Source organism: Suncus etruscus, chromosome X (genome assembly GCF_024139225.1).
Source record: "Suncus etruscus isolate mSunEtr1 chromosome X, mSunEtr1.pri.cur, whole genome shotgun sequence".
NCBI classification, from domain to species: Eukaryota; Metazoa; Chordata; class Mammalia; order Eulipotyphla; family Soricidae; genus Suncus; species Suncus etruscus.
The window spans coordinates 122,128,093-122,151,417 of record NC_064868.1 but is presented as its reverse complement, the minus strand read 5'-3'; the positions used below and the strand labels follow the sequence as shown (position 1 = coordinate 122,151,417).

The following is a 23,325-nucleotide window of genomic DNA, read 5'->3' as shown; positions in this document are numbered from 1 at the left end:
AAACCAATCCAATCACCAGACTCCAGCAATGTCCCCAGTTGTCCTCCTAACAAGACACACACCCCAATTCAACCTCTCTGAAAAACAACAGTGAATTTTCATTATATTTAGACTTGAGCTTACATGTGACCCAGAAAATCCACTTTTGGGGAATCATCCCAAGAAAAAAAGTATTCATTTGAAAGGATTTATGTATACCATTATTCATTGCAGCACTTAACACAACAGCTAATATATATAATTAACCTAGATATGTAATTCAATGATAGATGAATGGATTGTGAAAATGAGCTGTACAGTGGAATACTCTGTAACGATTGGAATGATGTAATCATGCAATTTTCTACAAGCTATTTGGAACCAGTTGCTATGTTGTGTGAAGCCAGAAGAAGAAAGTCAAACACAAGATGGTCTGTTATATGCATGGTATTTATAGAATAACTGGATAAGAAAATGTAATTTAGTACAGGTGATGCCTATACCATCATTGACTCAAATTATAGAGAAAACAGAAAATGAAAGAAATTGAGTGAGGCTAGAATCAAACAAAAAAGAGAAGTAATGGGGAACAGGAGTCAATGACCTTTGGTGTAATGGTGATATGGTAGCTATGTAGAACTACATATAAAAAGTACAGAATAAACAACACTGAAAACATGAGATCTAAACTACATGTACCAAATTTACAATATGGCATTCAAGGTGGCAAGTGGGGGTAAAGGTGGAGGGAGTTGACACTGGTGGTGATATTGCTGTTGGAATATTGTATACCTCAGATACAACTATCAATAACCTTAAAATTATTGTTATTCAATTAATTTTTAAAATATATTAATAGAGAACAAACCACTCCTGTTCCTATTAGTATTCACAGCGTGAAATTGAAATTAAATAACTAGCTTTTGAGAATTAAATTATTAATTAGCTTCCCTGATAAAAATCTTATGTCTATCTTACTCCCAGATTCTAAATTGACTTTAGCCATGGCTTTGAAAAAACTAATAAATGAGTAAAAGAATGTATTTTGCATCAAATTAAGCAGTATATGTCAAAAGACTGTCCCCAAACCAACTATTGGAAACCTTGTTACATTTCTTCCTTTCCTATCTGGATGCCCTTTATATCATTTTCTTGCCTAATTCCTATTTCTAGTACTTCCAGTGGTATATTGAATAGGAGTGAGGAGAGGGGCAGCCTTACCTTGTGCCAAATCTAAGGGTAAAGGCAAGGTTTTCCCCATTCAGAATAATATTTGCCATGGGATTGTGACAGATGGCCTTGATTATATTGAGAAAAGTTCCTTTCCCATCTTGTTGAGAGTTTTTTATGTTTTTGTTGTTTGGGTTTTGTTTTTGTTTTTTTGGGCCACACCTATTGATGCTCAGGGTTTACTCCTGGCTATGCACTCAGAAATCACTCCTGGCTTGTGGGGACCTTATGCGATGCTGGAGGATTGAACTGCGGTCCCTCCTAGACTAGCGCTTGTAAGACAGATGCCTTACCTCTAGTGCCACCGCTCCAGCCCCTTGTTGAGATTATTTTTTATCATGAATGGATATTGAACCTTATCAAATACTTTCACTGCACCTAATTATATGATCGCATGGTTTTTAATTTTTCTTTTTATGTGTGTGTTGTGTTGTATTACATTGTATGTGTTGAACCATACTTCACTGTTTGCAGATGACATGATACTATGCTTATAAAACCTCTACCAAAAAGCTCCTAGAAACAATAGTAAAGTGGCAGCCTAAAAAATTAATGCAGAAAATCAAGTCTTCTTGTACACCAATAATGAAAAAGAAGAAACTGACATTAAAAAAATCCCATTCACATTAGTGTCACACAAACTCAAACATGTTGTAGTCAACGTAACTAAAGAGGTGAATTACCTATATAAAAAAAAAAAACTACGAAACCCTGCTTTTATAAATAAAAGAGGACAAAAAGAAATGGCTACACATACCCTGCTCATGGATTGGAAGGATGAACATCATTAAAATGGCAATACTCCCCAAAGCATTGTACAGATAAGGATACCCATGACATTTTTCTTTCTTTTTTATTATAATTTTTTTATTTTGACCAAAGTAGCTTACATATATTTCACAATAATATTTTAGGTAGATATTAACATTGGATCCGGGGAATTCCCATCCCCAAAATTGTCCTCCCTCCACCCCCATTTCCATCCTGCATTCCATATACCCCACCTTTATCCCCCCCCCCCCCCCCCGGCTGCCAGTACAAGTGGTTCCCTCTGTGTCTAGCTTACTACTTAGTGATCATACAACTGCTTGGGCCTGGTACCCTCCATCATCTCCCCCTCTATTTGAGAGGCAGGACTAGATAATTCAAATTATGTGGCTTTATTTGAAGAAAAGAAAAGCAATAAAATGAGGGTAAAAATCAAATAAGCCGAAAATGGGTGGAGTCCTTCTAGAAGCTCTCAACCTCAGTTTGAGAGAGGAAAGGGAAAAAGGAAGTGAGACATCAGAACAATATAAAAGTAAATATCAAATAAAATATCCAGTGAGCAGTACAGCAATAAAGACAAGCACCACATAATAACCACTATCCTGAAATAAATCCGTATGTTGTTGGAGACAACAACTTCAATATCCAAACCAAAATAAAAAAATCAAAAAAAATAAATAAATAGATAAATAAATAAAAGATAATTTTATGCTGTTTTTTTTTCCTGCATAGGCACAGTAAATATTGGGGACATTAGAAAGGGAATTCCCTTGGCCTAAGACAGTGGTCAGCCAGCCGCGGCTCATGAGCCACATGCAGCTCTTTACACTTTTAACGTGGCTCTTCTGTGTCGGCAGGATCACTAGCAAGAACGCTGATGAAATCCAGTCTCAAGCAGGTGGAAATATATTAAACTGAGAAGCTTCTGCACTTCAAAAGAAATAGCACTCAGGATACAAGAGCCCCCACTGAGTGGAAGAAACTATTCACCCAATACCCATCAGACAAGGGGCTAATCTCCAAAATATACAAGGCACTGACAGAACTTTACAAGAAAAAAAAAACATCTAATCCCATCAAAAATGGGGAGAAGAAATGGACAGACACTTTGACAAAGAAGAAATACAAATGGCCGAAAGACACATGAAAAAAATGCTCCACATCACTAATCCTCAGGGAGATGCAAATCAAAACAATTATGAGGTACCACCTCACACCCCAGAGATTGGCACACATCACAAAGAATGAGAACAAGCAGTGTTGGCAGGGATGTGGAGAGAAAGGAACTCTTATCCACTGTTGGTGGGAATGCCATCTAGTTCAACCTTTAGGTAAAGCAATATGGAGATTCCTCCAAGAACTGGAAATCAAGCTCCCATACGACCCAGGTATACCACTCCTAGGAATATACCCTAGGAACACAAAAATACAGTACAAAAATCCCTTCCTTACACATATATTCATTGCAGCACTATTTACCATAGCAAGACTCTGGAAACAGCCAAGATACCCTTCAACAGATGAATGGCTAAAGAAACTGTGGTACATATACACAATGGAATATTATGCAGCTGGCAGGAGAGATGAAGTCGTGAAATTTTCCTATACATGGAGGTACATGGAATCTATTATGCTGAGTGAAATAAGTCATAGAGAGAGAAAGATGCAGAATGGTCTCACTCATCTATGGCCAAAAGTCACATGAAAATGCTCGACATTATTAATCATCATGGATATGAAAATCAAAACAACAATGAAATATCATCTCACATCACAGAAACTGGCACACATCGCAGAGAATAAGAACAACCATTGCTGGTGTGGATGTGAGAAGAAAAGAACTCTCTTTTACTGCTAGTGAGAATGCCATCTAGCCCAGCCCTTTTGGAAAACAATTGTATATTCCTTAAAAAACTGGGAATTGAGCTTCCATATGATCTTACAATACCACTCCAAGGGATATACCCTAAGACGACAAAACTCAATATAATAATGTCCCCTGCACTCCTGTGTTTACAGCAGTGATATAAAATAGCCAGAATCTGGAAACAACCCAGATGCCCAACAACAGAGGAGTGGCTAAAGAAACTGTGGTACTTTTTTGTTGTTGTTGTTTTCTTTTGTATTGTTGTTGTGTTTTTCTTCCTTTTTCTCTTTCTTCTCTTAAATTGATATTTATAGCCTCATTAAGGACTCCTGTTTTTTGCTTGCTTGATTTTTGTCCCCCTTTTTTTTTCTTTCCTTCAAACAGAACCACATAACTTGAACCATCTTATCCTGCCTCATAAACTGAGGGGGAAATATGGAGGGTACCAAGACAAAACAGTAGTATGAACATTGAGGAGAAATAAAAAATGATCAGACTTAAACACCAAATCTAAAGCCAATGACAACAGAATCGATACCCAATCTACAACAAGCTAGACACAAAAGGAATCACTTATACTAGCAGAGTGGGGGAAAAGGAGGTGGATGTGGGATGCATGCTGGGAACAGGGGTGGAGGGAGGACAACATTGGTGGTGGGAATGCCACTGATTCAATGTTACTATGTACCTACTGTGAAAGATTTTTTAATCCACTTTGGTCAAAATAAAAATTATTTTAAAAAAAGAAACTGTGGTACATCTATATAATAGAATGCTATGCAGCTGTTAGAAAAAATAAAGTCACAAATTTGCTTACACTTGGAAACTATTATGTTGCCTGAAATAAATTAGAGGGAGAAACATAAGTACAGAATAGTCTCACTAATGTGTGGGATTTAAAACAATAAAAGACCATATAATAATAACACCCAGAGATAATAGAGATGAGGACTAGAAGGGCCAGCCCATGATAAGAAGCTTATCACAAAGAGTGGTAAGTGTAGTTAGAGAAATATCTACAGTAACAACTACCATGACAATGATATATAGAGAGAAATATCTCTGTTAAATACAGGTAGGGGGTGGGAGGAGGTAGGAAATGAGATACAGTGGTGGTGGGAAAGTTGCACTGGTGAAGGGGGGGTATGCATTTTATGACTGAAATCCAATTATGAACATGTTTGTAACCATGTCCTTAAATAAATATTTTGGTTTTTATTTATTTTTATAAAGAAACCTCATTACAAAAATATGAAACAGGCCTATTTGGTATGCTAGAGTTTATGGGGGAAACACTCACTTAAAATTGCTCACTCTTCTTAATATACAGTATAATAAATAAACTGAATTTATTGTAAATCCTAAAGACAAGATTATATTCTGGTTATTTCTGGGTATTTAAAATTGTGTCTGATATAAAATGATCACATTCTTTTGTAACATACAAAATAAAAGATAGTATGTTAACAAAAAACAATAGATCCAGAAGCTAGGAGAAAGAATCAATGATAGGAAATTTGCTAAAAATAAAAGAGAGTGCAGTTAGCAAAGAAAAGTGACTGCTATGACAATAATATTTGGAAATTATCACTCTAGACCAGATCTGGGCTCTTAAGTGAATTAAAATGAAAAGCATGACACTTCTTCAGTAGCAATACTACAAACCACACTATCTAAAAGGCAAACAAAGGAAGAGAATGTCTTCCCCAAGGGCTGGAAAGTCCAGCTCATGACATGAAGCTCACCACAAAGTGTGGTGAATGAAGTTAGAAAAATAACTACACTGAGAACTATCATAACAATGTGAATGACTGAGGGAAGTAGAAAGCCTGTCTAGAGTACAGGTGGGGATGGGGTGGGGTGGAGGGAGATTTGGGATACTGGTGATGGGAATGTTGCACTGGTGAAGGGGGGTGTTCTTTACATGACTGAAACCTTACTACAATCATATTTATAATCAAGGTGTTTAAATAAAGATTTAAAAAAAGAATCATGACTCATGATCACACTGGTTTGGAAAATAATGTCCATTCTGAATTCAGCATCATGAATTCTGATGTCACCGTGGTGCAAAAAAAAAATAAGAATGTCTTCCCCAGAAGCAGGCATGGGAGGAGGACAGTAAGGAAACTAGGAACATTGGTAGTGGGAAATGTGCACTGGTGGAGGGTGTTGTATATTGTAGTACAGAAACTCAATCATGAACAATTTTGTAACTTGTATCTCACGATGTTTTAATTAAATGTTTGTAAATAAAATATTCCTTAGAAAATATCTGTAGGGGCTGGAGAGATAGCAGAGTCGTAAGGCATTTGCCTAGGACGCAGAAGCCAGTGGTTTGAATCCCGACATCCCATATGGTCCCCCGAGCCTGCCAGGAGTAATTTCTGAGCAGAGAGCCAGGAGTAACCCCTGAATACTGCTGGGTGTGAACCAAAAAAAATAAATAAAAAAGAAGAAAATATCTGTAAATACACCTATTATGTTTTGCATTTAAATGCATTTGCATTTGAATTATATAATGTATGAACTATAACTCAAAAAAGACCATATTTAAACATATAAAAATTGTGTCTGAAAAAATTGTTCTAGCATTTTTGTTCTAGAAAGTCTGTAGAAAAGTACTTGTTTTTTTACAATAATTATAAACTAAGGAAAATTTATGGAAATGGATAAATTTACAACTTTAGGTTCTACTCAAGACCTTGAATTATGAATTATTATTACAACTTTATTTACCTATCCTCATGAAATTTCAAACTTTATTTATGAGGCACAACATGCTGAAAAATTAGTAATCGAATTTCCTAAAATAGCATTAAAAGTCAAAATAACAGATCTAAATTCTGTATTGTCTTAGCTTCTCCGAAGCATTACTCGGAGGTTTATATGAGGCCTTCATGAATTTGTCATTCACTAGTGGGTCACATTCTAGGTTGCACAGAGAATTAGCTCAATACACTGCTAAAGCAGACCAGGCCAATATTCCCAATCTTAAATTCAACCACATACAGTATCAAAATAGGAAATTCAGGGCTGGAGAAATATTTCATTGGGTAGGACACATGCCTTGCGTACAACCAACTTGGGCTCAATCCCTAGCAACTCCAATGACTCTTTAAGCCTATCAGGAATAATTCCTGTGATCAGATGCAAGAAAAAGTCCTGAGCATAGCCTTGTGTGCCCTCCTCATTGTAAATCCCACTTTAAAGCATTTAATATTACTGAGTCTTTTGTTTAATAAATTATCTGGGCTTGCCCAGATCACCAAATTAATTCTTCTATTTTGTACATACAAGAAATTAATCCACAGGTCTTTGAATCAAATGATCTATGAAAAATGAACATCACTCCTCAAGAAGAGAGAGTTCTCCCTCTTTTGAAGGCTAGATAGGGTTCTTGCCTTATATTTGGTGGACTTCAATGCCTGGAACCTTATATGGTCCCCTGAGATAACCAGGAGTAATCCCTGATAGCAGAGCCAGGAACATTTCTGGGTATGTCTCAAAACAAACAAAATGAAGATCTCCTCCCATATCAATATGTTCATTTATTAATAGATACCAATTCTAATGTTATCCACGCTACAGCCCATTTTAAAATAACATTGTAGTTTAATTGAATGCATGCCCTAAACTATCTCCCCAGTTCTCACCACAAATTATTTCAAAGAGCCTAAAACTAGGACTGTAGAGATAATGAAAGAAGACATATTGAATGTATGAGGTCACAGAATCATCCCTGGCACATTCCTCCCTTCTTCTCCAAACCCCAAAATGTACTGAAACAATTTTATTGACTTCCGGAGAACTACATACTTAGTGCATATACATTGATTAAAGTCAAAAATATACTTGCAGTGCTTACTGCATTCTTGGTCACTTTTTTGAGTTCATTAGTAAATAGATTCTCTGATTTCTTTTTAGCTTTTTTTTTTTTAATCAGGAATCCTACAATACTGCTAATAAAACACTGATGCCTTGAAGTTGTCTCTCCTGACATCTTGTGGCTGGAGACCAAATACCATGGTAACCAAAATATTTTCAAAGGATTAATTTTCCATTTCTTATTCTCTTATATAATTTTTCTAATAAAATATATGTTATATTTTAAGGTGAAAGAAGAATAAAGTTTCTTCTAATGATGGGTCTGAGGTATACATATATGCTAGCATGATTTTTACCCACCAAAATAATGTTCTTTCCCTTAGGGCAGATAGCTTAATCATAATTCCACAATATCTATATTGTAGGCATTTAACATGGGCATTCATTTCTTGTAATATGTTATAAGGAATGTAATTTGTGTATATTAATATTAATTGATATTGTATTTATATACAATATATAATATAATAAATATATTAATATATAAATAAACATAAAAATAAATGGATACATTATTTAGTTTTAGGGTTTATGTGACAAATCATCAAACACTTGTGCTTAAAATTATGCATATTTAATATTTCAGAGTTCTGGAGAACTGAGATCCTAAAATAAAAATGTTATCAACAATTGAGTTCATCCTGGAGTGCTTTTATCTCTTTGCTTTGGCCATATCTGTAGGTGCTCAGGGATTTCTTCAAACTCTGTGGTTAGAAATCATCCTAACAGTAAACGGAAGACTCAATTATGGTTCCAGCAACTAAACCTCAGGTCAACAAGTACCCTAACCTTTGTACAATCTCCAGCCCCCTTATGAAGCTTTTAAGTATCCTTTCCATCTGCCAGATACCACTCATTTCCCAAGGTTTTTGATTCCATTGTTCTATCTTTATTATTCCATCATATTAGTCAGTGATTGAATTCTCAATAACATTGCAACAATTGCATGTCTTAGATAAATATCCAGCTTGTAGTAATCAATTACATTATAAAAATGATTCGGGGGGGTGGCGAGGTGGCGCTAGAGGTAAGGTGTCTGCCTTGCAAGCGCTAGCCAAGGAAGGACCGCGGTTCAATCCCCCGGTGTCCCATATGGTCCCCCAAGCCAGGAGCGACTTCTGAGCGCTTAGCCAGGAGTAATCCCTGTTCACAAGCAAAATAAATTTTGAAATGCTAATGCACTATACTGATTTTAGGAACTCTTGCTCAAATAGCTAGGTAGGTCTTTTATTTAACTCAAACACACACAGAGAGGCTAGCACATATCTTTTCATGTGTAACACGAAGTTTTTATTTCTTTTTTTATTTTGATTTATTTTTATTTGTTTTGGGGCCACACCTGGTGATGCTCAGGATCCATTTCTGCACAAGGAGTGACCCATGGAGGTGCTCTGGGACCATAGGTGGTTTTGGGAATATGAACTGAATCAATGGGATGTAAGTTAAATCCCTTTACTATTTCTACAGCCCACCATGAAAAATTGCATTTATCTGAAGAGTAGAGTCTTTGAATAATTTTTAAGCATGTGTTATTCATCTATATTTTGGGGTGGAAATTTTTATTAATATCAACCTTATTTTCAATTGAACTTTCTATTGAAATGTATGCATTTTATACATTATAGGTATTAACTTTTTATCAGTTACACTGTTTGAAAATAATTTTTTTCATGTGATAACTTACCTTTTCATTTAACTAATAGTTTCCATTACTGTTAAGGAGCTGTATGATGCCAAGAAATTTGCTTTTACATGAGTGGATATGAAGGTTGAATGAAATTAGTCGGAGGGAGAGGGATAGACATAAAATTATTGCACTCATTTGTGGGGTATAAAATAAAATATCTTAGAGTAATAATATCCAAAGTCAATAGAGACAAGGGCCAGGAGGACCAATCCATGATAAGAATCTTGCCACAGGGGGCCAGAGAGACAGCATGGAGATAGGGCGCTTGCCTTACATGAGAAAGGACGGTGGTTAGAATCCAAGCACCCCATATAGTCCCCGAGCCAGCCATGAGGGATTTCTGAGTGTAGAGCCAGGAGCAACCCCTCAGCACTGCTGGGTGTGACCCTCCAAAAAAAAAGAATCTTGCCACAAATAGTGGGGGAATGAAGTTAAGTTAGGGAAGAGAAAATTAAAGTTGGAAATGATCACTCTAGACAAGAACAGAGAGCTGAAAGGAGATAAAGTGAAAGGCATTAATACTCTATTCAGTAACAATATTGCAAACTATAGTGTCTAAAAGAAATGATAGTTGGAAATGATCAATCAATACAAGAACAGAGTGCTGAAAGGAGATAAAGTTATAGGCATAACACTCCTTCTAAAAAAGTTATAGTTATATATAAATAAATATATAATATATTTAATAAATATATATAATATATAATAAATACATTATAACATATATTATATAAATATATATAAAGTTATAGGCATAAAACTCCTATTGCAAACCATAGTGCCTAAAAGAAAATAGATAGAAGACATATGACTGCCAAAGAGGTAGGCAAGGAGGAAAAACGGCAGACCAGAAGGAAACAGGCATTGGTGCTGGGATCTATGCACTGGTGGAAAATGTGTGGAGGATTTTTTATGGCTGAAAATAAATCATCAACTCTAAATGACGCTGAAGTCAGATTCCAAGACATAGAAGTCACTGTTGAGGTTTGATCCTAGCGAGTAGAGTACTCACAGAAAACATTCACCAGCCACTTTGGGAGAGAAAATAAGTTTATTGTAGGTGAGAAATGGATATTTATATTAGGAGAAATTAGGGTTTGGACTCTGTGTTAGCCAATCAGTAGGATGTGAGAGGGGTTTAAAGCAGAGTATGTGCTTCTGTATTTAGGGAAGCTAGGGTCTAGGACATTGGGGAAAGTATGGTGTGTGCTCTGGTATTAAATAGGGAGTCTGCTATAGGAGATTAGCTATATATCCCCATTTTCTGTTTATTAAAAAAGAATTGAGATACTTTGTTAAGCACAAAAAATTAAGGGCTAGATAAGTGGTGCTAAATTGTATTTCACAAGAAGCAGGAACACCTAATCAGAGCTTACAGCAAAGTATTAAAAGTGGATATTATGTGCTATTTACAATAGCCAGACTCTGGAAACAACCAAGATGCTCCTCAACAAAAGAATCGCTAAAAAATTGGTGGTACATATACACAATGGAATATTATGCAGCCATCAGGAGAGATGTAGTCATGAAATTAACTTATACATGGATGTACGTGGAATCTATTATACTGAGTGAAATAAGCCAGAGGTAAAGAGATAGAGGCTAAATAGTCTCACTCATATATGGGTTTTAAGAAAATAAAAGACATATTTTGCAATAATTCTCAAAGACAAAAGAGAGGAGGGCTGGAAGGTCCAGCTCACTACATGAAGCTCACCACAAAGAGTGGTGAGAGTAGTTAGAGAAATAACTACACTGAGAACTATCATAAAAATGTGAACCAATGAGGGAAGTAGAAAGCCTGTCTCTAGTACAAGTGGGGGTATGTTGGGGAGGAGGGAGATTTGGGACATTGGTGATGGGAATGTTGCAGTGGTGAAGGGGGGTGTTCTTTACATGACTGAAACCCAACTATAATCATATCTGTAATAAAGGTGTTTAAATAAAGATATTTAAAAAGATGTGGAGAACATCTAACACCTGGAGACTAAAAAATATGCTGCTCAACAACAACTGGATTAAAGAGAAAATTAAGGAAGAAATAAAGAGATTCCTTGAGACTAATGACAATAAAATCTATATGACAAAGCAAAAGCAAAAGCAGTAATTGGAGAAAATCAGCAATATAGGCCTACATTAGGAAGAGGAAAATAACAAAATTAATGCCTTAAATGGACACCTTAAGTATCTGGAAAGCAAGAAGCAAAGGAACCCAAGATAGGTAGAAGAAAAGAAATAAAAACCAGATAAAAATAAACAACAAAGAAATAAAAAAATACAAAGAATCAATGAACCAGAAGCTGAGTTTTTCAAAGAATAAATAAAATACATAAACCACTGGCAAGACTCACAAGGAAAAAAGGGAAAATACTCAAATAAATAGGAACACAAATGAAAAGAGACAGATTACAACAGAGACTCAAGAAATCCAAGAAATCACAAGGGCTTATTAAGAACAACAGCACTCAGTTAAATTAGAAAACCCAGAAGAAATGGACAGATTCCTGAAAAAATATCATACCCCAAGACTTAATAAGGAGAAAGTAGAAAGCCGAAACAGGCCAATAACAAGGAAATTGATACAGTAATTAAGAAACTCCCCAAGCAAAAAAAAAAAAAAGGGCCCGGAGAGATAGCACAGCGGCGTTTGCCTTGCAAGCAGCCGATCCAGGACCTAAGGTGGTTGGTTCGAATCCCAGTGTCCCATATGGTCCCCCATGCCTGCAAGGAGCTATTTCTGAGCAGACAGCCAGGAGTAACCCCTGAGCACCACCGGTTGTGGCCCAAAAACCAAAAACCAAAAAAAAAAAAAAAAAAAAAAAAAAAAAGAAACTCCCCAAGAATAAAAGTCCAGGACAAGATGGCTTTACAGGTGAATTCTATCAAACACTCAGAGAACTACTACTAGTGATCCTTAGACTCTTACAAAACATGAAAATACAGGATTACTTTTTAATTAGTTCTTTTATGAAGATAATATCATGCCCATCCCCAAAGATGACAAAGGTACCACCAAAAAAATATTGACAGGTCAATATCACTAATGAACATGGGCGAAAATCGTTAACAAAACCTTAGCAAACCGAATAAATCAACATAACAAAAAGATTATACATCATGACCAAGCGGATTTTATCCCAAGGATGCAAGGATGATTCAACATAAGCAAATTAATCATCATTTTACAGCACATCAATGAGAAGAAAGACAAAAACCACATGATCATATCATTTGAGGCAGAGAAGGCATTTGAAAAATTTAACACCCATTTATGATGAAAACATTCAGCAAAATAGGGTTGGAAGGAACCCTCCTCAAGATAGTTACAGCTATAAGAAGAACACAGCGAACACTATCCCTAACAGCAAAAAACTACGGTAAAAGCATAAGGCCAGACACTAGGCAAGGCGTGTCCACTGGCTCCGCTCTTATTCAATATAGTTTTGGAAATCCTAGCAATAAAAATCAGACAAGAGAAGGGAATCAAAGAAAATAAAAATAAAAGAAAATCAAATAGGGAAAGAGGAAGACAAACTATCTTTATTTGCAGATGATATGATGCTATACATTGAAAACCCTAAGAAAAGCTCCCAGAAACAATAAACCAATACAGTAAAGTGGCCAGCTACAAAATCAATACAGAAAAGACAGTTTCATACAACTAATAAATCATAGGAGAAAGAGATCAAAGAGTCCATCCCATGTAAAATAGTATCTAAAACTATCAAGTACCTAGGACTTGACCTAAGAAGATAACTGAAAAACCTATACCATGAAAACTTCAAAAGACTTTAGAAAGAAATTGAAGAGGACCTAAGGATTTGGATGAACATCTCATGCAATGGGTTGGAAAAAACAATGTCATCAAAGTGACCATCTTACCTAAACTACTATATAATTTCAATGCAATCCCTATTCAAATTCAGTTATCATTCTTCAAGGACATAGAAAAATCAATTATAAAGTTCAAGTGGAAGCATAAAAGACTTACTATATCGATAAACAAGAAAGTGGGTGGCATCACTTTATCTAACTTGAATTTTTACTATAAAACCATAATGATCCAAACAGCATGGTATTGGAACAAAGACAGAGTATAGGACCAATGGATCAGAATAGAATATTTACTGACATTCCTCCAAATATAGTCAACTAATATTGGACAAAGGACCCAAGAATTTCATATGGAACAAAGACAGCCTCCTCAACAAATGGTGATGGAACAACTGGATAACCACACGTAAGACATTAAAGAATGACCCATTCCTCACACCTTAAACAAAAGTCAACTCAAAATGGATTAAAAACCTTGAAATCAGACGTGAAGCCATAAAGTTCATTGAGGAAAATCTAGGCAGTACACTCCAAGCCTCACACCTCAAAAATTATTTGCTGATAGGATGCCAATGGCAAGAACTATAGCTTCAAACTTAAATAAATGGGACTACATCAAACTGAAAAGTTTCTGTATGGCAAAAGAAACAAATAACACATAACATATTTGAAAATTTTTATTCACTCAGCACATCAGATAAAGACTTGATATCTAGGATATACAAAGTACTCACAAAGGTTAGCTCCACAAAACCTAAAACAATTCAAGAAATGGTAAGAAGAAATGAACAGACAATTCTCTGAGGAAGACCAACAGATGACCAAAAGACACATGAAAAAAAATGTTCATCATTACTTATCTTTAGGGAAATCCAAATCAAGACAACAATAAGGTGTCATCTTACACCACTGAGTATGGCACATATCATAAATAATGTGAACAATCTCTGTTGGTGGGGATGTGGTAAGAAAGGATCTCTCACCCACTGCTGGTGGAACTACTGGTCTAACCCCTATGCAAAGCAGTAGGGGGTCTCAGTAAACTAAAAATTGAGCTACCATATGACCCAGCAAACCCTCTCTTGGGTATCTATTCCCAGGATGGAAAGATATTCATCCAAACATATGTTTTCATATCACTATCTATTGCAGCACTCAGTACAATAGCTAAGACTTGGATTCAACCCAGATGTCCACGAACAGATGAGTGGATCGTGAAGATGTGATACATATACACAATGAAATACTACAAAGCGGTAAGAAATTATACAATCGTGCAACATGGATGGAACTAGAAGATATGTTAGATGAAGTAAGAAAGAAGGATGAATACAAAATCATATCACTTAAAGGTGGTATTTAGAATAACTGCACGAAGAACCACAATGGGCTGTAGATACTCTAAACAAGGTACGTGCCAGTGGATAGCAAGAAGGAAATAAATCAAGTGGAAGTGGAGAAATACAAAGCCTTTCCTCACTTTTATTCTACAAAAAAACGCTGCAGCATCGGAAATAGCTGTTTAGATTGAACAGGTATCCTACCAATTTCTCACTACAGAGACCTATAATAATGTTCTAATCATTCTTTTCCTTTTTCCCCTTCCCCATGTTCTAATGATTTTATCCACAGATACAGGTACATAATAAGATCAGAGGCCAGACTCCCACTGCAGTGCTCTCTATTAATGTTTTAATGTCTTAATTTTATTATGTATAAAATAACTTCACCATCTTTGTTCACAGAGGTTCTTGGAGAAATAGGTTGGCTACCCTAATTTCACATGTCAGTGCTGTATCATAATAGACTTCAAGTACAGTGCTCGTTATGACAATGTCTTTACAAAATATTCCAATTTATCCATTTCCTTTTTATTACACCTGCTATTATAATCTAATGCTTATGTCCATAGAGGCCACTCAAATAGGCAACTGCATATTATAGTGTTTTGTGACAGACCCCATTCATAGTTTTACAATTTATTATCTTTATTTTTCAATTCAAGTTATGTTAATATTATATCATAATGCCCACTCTGTGATTGTGCTTTCAGAAAAGGAACCTGGATGCACAGGTCACAGTAGATGATGCTATATGGGGTAGACTACTCTTAATGTGCTCATCACCATATTGCTTAGTACTCTAGACATGAAAATTATGTTTATCGTAAATGTTCCATGCAGAATCTAACACCAAAGGCTTTATTTAGCAAAGATTACCCCCATCATTAATGAAGTATCTAGAAATGTAAAAACTTTCCCCTGTGCTCTGGCACCATTTTTAAGTGCTCTGACTCAACCAATAAGAGTCAGACCTCCAACTCCAACCTACGAATAGATCTACAATGTCTGTCTATAAGTAGATGAGAATGCATAATGTGGTTTACTCCTCTATATTTGTCTAATCTGTATTGTACATCATCCCTGTTATATATTATCCCCCTCATTCACCATCTTATAAATCCTCTTCTATCCTCTCACCCCCTCAACCCTGATCCTTTATCTGTCCCTATTATCTCTCTTTACCCTCAAGTCTCAATTCCTCAGGAACTGGGACCTTCCTCCTGCCCCAGTAAACAGCCACCCAGCTCCCAAAGCAAAAGGACATCCTCTTAGCCCCCAATCTCTCATTCAGGCAAGAAGCTGCAGCCACTGGTCCTGATGATTCACTCTATTCAGTCCCTTTTCTCCCACCTCCACTCACTGTAGACTGTTGCTGGATACCAGATTCATATCCAGAGGGACCCCCAGATAGAGGACACTACCTGTTCCCTGACTGCTGCAAATCATTTCTCAGATTCAACAAGACTATATTTTGGGATAAAAATGTGCCCTGGTTTTTATTCCCCCAAACTATTTCAAAAACACTGAAAGGACATATAAATATTTCTTTGTATGTTTCTGTACACACATTTCCTTAATAGTGATATTTCTTAGTATTCATTTCCATATGTAGAGGTAGCTTCCAAGAACCCTTTTTTGGATCTGCTTAGTAGAAAATTCTAGTAGAAAAGTCTTGCTTAGGAAATAAGCTCATGTCAAAACCAGGGCATAAAGACTGTATAGCTTGTTATGTTTACCCCCAAATGCACCAGTAATATAATATAGCATTGTTCCTTTCTGTATAGGCACACTGAAATTGGGAAATCTTATGAATAAATATTACTTATCTAATGGAAATAAGAACCAATGAATGTTATAGGGCCCGGAGAAATAGCACAGCGGTGCTTGCCTTGCAAGCAGCCGATCCAGGACCAAAGGTGGTTGGTTCGAATCCCGGTGTCCCATATGGTCCCCCGTGCCTGCCAGGAGCTATTTCTGAGCAGACAGCCAGGAGTAAGCCCTGAGCATCGCCGGGTGTGGCCCAAAAACCAAAAAAAAAAAAAAAAAGAACCAATGAATGTTATAGTGCAGGAGACCTTACACCCTGAACATTTGTCATGGGGACTTGACTTAGACCTCAATTGATCAGACATTGGCCATCCAACCACAAACCCTGAATCCCAATCTTAGAACTGGCAGTTTCCTCCACCAGTGCCAGGAATCAAACTCACCACATGTATGACTCTAATGCCTCCTTGGCATCAACTTGCTCCAGGATAGGTTCATATGACACCCTGATTATGAGGAAACAGCAACGAATTGAACTAAGGGCAGGTTTCCCTACTTCACCACCTAATGGTGAGATGAAATCAGAAGATGCTTCATGACAGCTCAGCTTCTTCCTAGGAACTGTTAAGAAACCAAGATCTCTCTCTCTCTGATTATAGAAGGCTAACTACCACAACTGTGACTGAGCAGAACTTTTTCTGGGACCATAAAGAAAGACCTTGGGGTTGGACAAATAACATGCCTGGGACCGTACTCAGTCTTATAACAGTATGCTTCATGGGTAGAGACATCTTGTATCTTTTTAGGCCAAGAAAATTTCCTTTCTAATTTCCCCAAAGTTTACTGCTCCCATGCACAAAAAAAAGCAACAACAACAGAACCTCCCCCAAAACTTGACACATCTGCCCCCTTTTTCCTTTTAATTTTATTTATGTAATCTACATAGGGGCTCCTGCCTTTTTCACAGAATCTTAGAACATGAATTATTTGTTCTACCTCATATTTCTATATCTTCCTACAAATTGAGAAAAGAAAAAGTGATTGAGACCCAGGGGCCATGTGGTCCAAGGTGCATTAAGTGGAAAAAACGGTCAGATCTAAATACCCAAGCCAAAGTCAACAACAATAGAATCAAGAGACTCAGACTATAATAAGCTAAATATAAAATGAACCTTTACACTAGTAGACCAGGGGCTTAAAGGATAGAGGTATGGGATGCATTCTGGGAACGATGGTGGAGGGAGGTCAACACTGGTGGTGGGAATGTCTCTAATTTACTGCCAGTATATGCCTGAAATACAACTCTGAAAGACTTGTTATTCACAATGGTCTTAATAAAATTTTTGAATATGTCTCCTATTTCCTTAATTAACACAGATTCATTAACAAATGTCTGAGTCCTTTATCACAGAAGATTTCTGGGGTGGGAGAAATGAGAGAAAGTTTCCAGGATTCTCCTGGAATGTTCAATAGTAAGACTTCTTTCAATTTGTTAATAAAGATTTTCATTTATTGACCTTTTTCATTTTTACATGTACCTTTCAAAGATAACTATAATTTTTTACTAAGTCACAACACTATAATTTTAAATTACTATGGTGGTGTCAGAAATGTCCCAATACTTTAATGAAAATAGTCCTACATATTTAAGTTCGTTGAAATCTCGGCGATAAAATATTCTGGATGTTTAATAAATGTTTATACTCCTTTGCCTCTCAATCAATCAGCTTGGAAATAATTAGTAAGAACAACTCTATATCATCTCTGTTTTAGTTAAAGACTGGAAGAAGAAGTTGTTTAGAAATTATGAATATTAAGAGCCTTTTTATCCTTATATTAATAAAAATATTGAAAGACCAACTAAGTTTTCCTGTCCCAATAACACAACCCAATTCTGATAAACATAGTGGGATAAAATTTTGTATCCAACTAAATGATTCCATAGACCTGTATATGTTACCAAACCATTGTATTTGAATCAGTTTTATTTGCCATAACTATTTTAAGCCAAATATATTAATGATACCAGGTAATTGTTCTTATTATCAGATATTGCTATAATTTTATTCACAGTAACACTATAAACTATTATCTACATTTTGTAGAAAAAGGTGGAGTTGTACAAATATATAAGAGTTATTTGGTTCAATGTTCAAATATGTCCTGAAAGATATTTCAATAATTTTGTAGGAAAATTTCACTTTATTATAGGGAAAAAATTAACACATATCAGGAAGAGAGGAAAGAAATAAAGAAGAAAGTTAAACAGAAGGTGTTTTGCTGATAAACAAATGGTTTCTAAAAAACAAAATGAAAACATATTTAAATGTGAAGTGAACTATAACTATAAAAATGAACTTTCCATTTCCATGTATACAAATAATCAAAAAATGTGGCTAAGTCTATGGCCATACCACCCTGAATGCCACTGATCTCATCTGATCACAGGAGCTAAGCAGGGTCAGGCCTGGTTAGTACTTGGATGGGAGACCGCCCGGGACTACCGGATGCTGTAGGCTTAAACTAATGTGGTTGAAAAGGGAATATTGTTTGACAATAAAGACTAAGTATTTTCTAGTTATGATTAACTTAGTGTAAAGGATATTTCTAATAAAGTAAAAAGAAAATGAGGTAGGCAGCACTGAGGTGGGAATGGGTACCAATAATATGAGAGGAAATTACTAAAGTATGCTCTACATAGAAATTCCAGTTGACATAAAATCATTTCTAGAAAAAATTAAAAACTTTGGAACCAAAGGAGTTTTAAAATTCATGTATCACTTAGAGGGGAGTACAAAACCTTTTATTACTTATTACAAGATTTGAAAGCATAAATAATGATCCGAAGGTGATAGCCCAAAGGGCTTAGTCCATTATTTAAGGCATGCCATTCAATACAGATCCCCAATGGTTATGTATTATTTCTAGAAATGACTTTGAACAAAGAAATAATTAGTTTTTTGTCATTTTTAATTTGCAAAATTTCACCCTCCTGGTTATTGTAAAAATGACACAGCATGATCTCTGAAAGAATATGATACATATGATAACCTATGTATTCTATACACAATTGGTTCTCATTGAAATTCTACATATAAGTATGGAGAATATTTCTAAGAGTGAAACAAACATATTTAGATACAAAAAGTCTTGTTATTTTATGTATATAACACATAACTCACAGATAATGAACTAGATACCTCACTGGCCTCTACAAAAGTCATGAGGCACAGTTAGGATGTCCCAATGTTGATAGATCTCAACTTGTCTCATTAAAGGGCATCTAAGTTTTGTAAATTATAGCTTACGCATTCTCTGTCTTTGTTATCATGAAGACAGTTTACGCAGTTAATTGACTGCCTAGAACAAGCCTGTACTTCAATTTTTATTTCCGATCTTACACTGTTTTTAACATCTTAATACCCCACACACAAATATACAGGAAGATGAAATGTTTAAAATATGGAGGTGAGCATCCATATTAGGGCAAGTACATATGAAAATAAGGTCAATTGGCTGTTTGTTTGAAAAATGACAGGTGGCCAGGGAGCTGGGTCAGGAAAGAGGAGACATGTCCCCAGAGAACATTACACTTTTATTAGGCAGATAGCCTACCCAGTGATCTCAATTGACTTTACAATCTTCTTCTATCAGGCATCTCATGGAAACGGGCAAAGAAATCTGTTTATCAAACTGTCTATTTGAATTAGGGCGAAATAGATATAAACATAAGATAGAAAAACTTAACTATTTTAGCTCATTTAGCTGTGATGGAGAAATATACACAAATAAATCAGCATCATACATCACATCAGTAAAAGGAAAGACAAAAGTCACATGATCATATTTATAATTGCAGAGAGAGCATTTGACAAAATCCAACACTCATTCATGAAGAAAACCCTCAAAAAAATAGGTGTGGAAGGAACCTTCCTCAATTAGTAATAGTGACCGATTACTGCAGAAGACAGATTAAAATGACATTGAGGAAACAGAACTTCTAAAATCACAAAGAAAGACTTCATTGTAAGTTCTACTCCTTGACCTGTGCAGAGACTGAGATCTCTAGATATAGAGGTCTGAATTTATCATCCAGATCGGAGCAGAAGTCTTCCATACAACACAAAAACACCAAGGGGGGAGTAAATGAACTTGAAAGGAGTCTATAGATAATCCCATGACAATATATTCCAAGGGTGGAGAAACCCTGTATCTCTTAGGCCAAGGGAATTTCCTTTTCGAATGACCCCAATTTTTATTGTGCCTATGCAGGAGGGGAAAAGGGGGGGGTGACAGAGAGATAGCATGGAGGTAAGGCATTTGCCTTTCATGCAGAAGGTAATCGGTTCGAATTCCGGCATCCCATTTGGTCCCTTGTGCCTGCCAGGAGCAATTTCTGAGCATGGAGCTAGGAGTAACCCCTAAACATTGCCGGGTGTGACCCAAAAGCCAACACACACACAAAAAGAGAGACAATAGGCACAAAATAATCTTTTTTTTCTTCTTTTCTCTAGTTTCTGTTGATTTCTTTGTTTTGGTGTAGATATTTAAGTAGTTGTCCACTTTTTTATTTAAACATTTACTTTTTCTTTCTTCTTTTCTTCCTTTCTGCGTTCTGTCATGTTTTTTATCTCAAGACCATGGCAATTATGTGGTGCATATCTTTATTGCTTCAGTGCTCACTGGATACCTTATTTGATATTTCTTTTTGAAGTGTTGTGGTGTTTCACCTTCTTTTTTCCCCTTTGTCTCTCAAACAAAGGATGAGAGCCTCTAGAAGGACTCTGCCCACTGTTGGCGTAGTTGATTTTTACCCCATTTTCTTACTTTTCTCTTCCTCAAACAAAACCACATAACTCGAACTACATAGTCCCGCCTCCCAATTAGAGGGTGAAGTAGTGGAAGTACCAAGACCAAACAGTTATAAGATCACTAAGTAATAGACTAGACACAGAGTGGGCCACTCAATCTAGAAGCCCCTGGGGTGAGGGTGGAGGATAGGGGAGGCAGGATGGGAACGGCGGTGGAGGGAGGACAATTCGGTGATAGGAATTCCCCTGATTAATTGTTAACATGTACCTGGGGTAATCTTTGACTTCTACACGTGTGACCAAAAGCGAGCGAACTAAGTAAATAATCAATGAATGAATAGAAACTGAAAAAAATATTCCAGTAGGGAAGTGCTTGACCTTGAAATCAGAATCATATCTCTTATTGAACCCATATCCCTGCAGATCCTGGCATCTCCCTATTACCCCAGGTTGTAGCCCACAGCAGCAGCCCAGGGCCAGAAGAGCTCTCACCTACTACCTTCAGATGTTCGTAGGTCTCCAGCATCACATCTCTATACATGTTTCTCTGACAGTGGTCCAGGCACATCCACTCCTTTGGGGAGAAGGTTATAGACACATCAGGGTAGATCACCAAACCCTAAGCACACAAAGGAGGGATTCAGGGCACTCTGATCTCCCCCCAAGGCCCTATGGGGGAGATCACGGTCTCCTTCCCCAACATGGTTTTACATCACTAGGATCTCAACCCTGGACCTTGGCATCCAATACAGTCTCAGACAGGCAGGAACACTGAGTCAGGAGGTCTGATCAACACCTGCCGTAGCCCCCCAAATGAACACAAGACTGCAAAAAGGAACAAAAGTGTTGGCACAGGCCATAATGCGTGGCACGCTAGCCTAGGAAGGAGCAAGGTTCGATCCCATGGCGTCCCATATGGTCCCCCAAGCCAGGAGCGATTTCTGAGAGCACAGCCAGGAGTAAGCCCTGAGCCTCACCAGGTGTGACCCAAAAACCAAAACCAAAAAAACAAAGTGTTGTCAAACTGCATAGGCAGGGCCCCCACCACACCCATCCCCAGATTCCTTGCTAAACCATCTCTGCCTCCCCCACCATGTCCTTGGCTGGCTGTACTCCTTCCCCCTATCCTTTTCCTTTTGAGAACCCCCACTGCCCTCTTACCTGGTGACAGGACGTCGGATGCTGAGATTCCATCTTCTCCAGCCCCATGTTTTTTCAAGGTCAAGGTTGACAGCAGAAGCTCCTGGAGAAAAGTCACAGCCATGAGCACCCAACATGAGCACAGCCCCTTCCCAGCTGCTTCCTTCCTGGCTGGTCTTGCTCACATCTGAACCACGCATCCATTGCAGCGCCTGCCTCCTCCTTCCTGCACTGGGGACACGTGGAAAGCGTGCTGCCAGCGAAATCATCCTAATAGCCACAGCACTCCCTAAGGACCATGCTGGGACCTGTGCCTCCCACTGCAGCTCTAGACTGGAATCGACGTTGACAATCAGTAGATCTTTGGGGGACGAGACAGGAGTCCAGAGGGCAGGGCGTTTGCCCTGCAGGCAGCTGAGCCCAGCTGGGATGGAGGACCGATGTGCCCCTGGCTTCCTCGTGTGGGCCAACTCTCCCTTGCCAAAAGAACTGGTTTGCAGGGAACTTCCAACTTTTAACAAACCTCTTTCTTTCCCAACACACCAAAAGTTTTCCTCTGGTCACCCCCACCCCGTCCCTTCATGGAAGAGCCATGGAGAGCGAGAACGGGTGGTGCTCTGCGAATTAACGGCGGGAACGGGTGAGCTCTGGGAATGAATGACCCAAGAAGTAATCCACTCTCTGGGGAAAGCAACCTTGAAGCCACGGCCGCCATCTTGGGCCGCCTAATGAACGGGTGGATCGGGTGGGCTCTGGGAACGAATGACCCAAGAAGAAATCCACTCTCTGGGGAAAGCAACCTGGAAGCCACGGCTGCCATCTTGGGCCGCCTACATCTTGCATCTTGCATCGACTCCTAGTGCAGTGGGCTGCTCTCGCCTTGCACGGTGGGGTTCCCTGGACTGGGGGAGTGAGCACCAAGTGCAGAGCCAGGCGAAGGCCCTGAGCCCACCTGGGGGGGGCGGAGACCTGTCGAACTACGGGAAACTCCCAGATTCCCAGGCCAGTGAG

At 37.6% G+C, this 23,325-nt stretch overlaps 1 pseudogene; it reads left to right on the top strand.

The window, feature by feature from the left end:
- The first annotated feature begins 18,763 nt into the window (after positions 1-18,763).
- Positions 18,764-18,882, top strand: LOC126000058 (uncharacterized; annotated as a pseudogene).
- The last annotated feature ends 4,443 nt before the right edge of the window (positions 18,883-23,325 follow it).